The sequence below is a fragment of the Pteropus vampyrus genome, unplaced genomic scaffold (assembly GCF_000151845.1).
Source record: "Pteropus vampyrus isolate Shadow unplaced genomic scaffold, Pvam_2.0 Scaffold57, whole genome shotgun sequence".
NCBI lineage: Eukaryota > Metazoa > Chordata > Mammalia > Chiroptera > Pteropodidae > Pteropus > Pteropus vampyrus.
In genome coordinates, this window is record NW_011888838.1 from 7,771,117 (window position 1) to 7,772,355 (window position 1,239).

Genomic DNA, 1,239 nt, shown 5'->3' on the forward strand with positions numbered 1-1,239 from the left:
CACACACACACACGCACATATATGCAGCTTACTACTTAGACATTTAGCGATGCATATCTTAATTTGGACAATCGAGTGGCCTCTAGCTTGTCATAAGTAAGGGTCACTAAGACATTTTAATTTGGAGGGCAGAAAAAGCTTGTCCTTACAAAATAATGATTTTAAAAAATACAGAGGAGTAATAAAATACCATTATATATGATAAAGAAGTTAAGATAACTTTGATTTTCTATTTCACTTTTTCCAATAATTTGTTCATAAGTTGAGTGGAAAGGTGGTGACAGAATACTGCTTCCTCTCAAGAATCACTGTCTCTTTCTTAAATCTCATTTGCTCGATAAGTAACATGAGGAGTGATGTGCAGTGGCTGACTCGAGCTTCTGAAGCCAGCTCAAGGTGGAGCTGGGACTAGCAAGACTCCTGATGCCAACACAGCATTATTCCCGTTTGCTACTTTTTCTGAGAAAGCCTGGTTGCATGCTTTGGCTTGTTTGAAATCTGATTTGTGAAGAGTATTTATTGCATTTTTGCATTCTTAATAATTAGCAACAGGGAACGTCTTATCATAGAGATGAAAGATTTTAAAGAATTTCTTAGGATATGGCTTAACAATGTCTGATTTGCTCACCATTTTATGTCTAGAATACAGCCAGGTATTTGTAGGTACTCAGGATATATCTATTGAAATATCAAATAAATAAATAGTGCTATAATTACATTTATGACCAAGTAATTAAAATACATCGGTTAAAAGAATTTTCCTCATTTTAAATGACGTTTAAATGAATTTAAAATGTGTTTTATTTCAATTGCTTCTTAAATAGAATTTATTATATTCAAAGGCATAAACTTATCATGCTTTCCTATATTTCATTGCCTTTTGCCCGTGATCTGTGACAAGGTTACATAAACGCAAAAATGTATGTTAAAGGAGAAAAACGTTACAGATTTTCTCTATTTACTTTCATAGAATTTAGTAACTCTGAAGTTCCTCATCTCTGCCTGTCTTCTAGCTGTTGCTCTTGCAAAACATGTAAGCATCATGGGAGTTTTAAGCAAGCATTTCCATCTTTTATTCAAAGAGAGAAAATTTCAGGACATTTGACTATGTATATATATGCAGAGGTGGGCAGTGAACAACACTGATTATATTCCAAGTCTGCGGCTCTGAATTATCAACCAGCAATTAAATACAGTACTAACCATTTCTTTTCCAGAATGTGTTAAGTGCTCTAATGC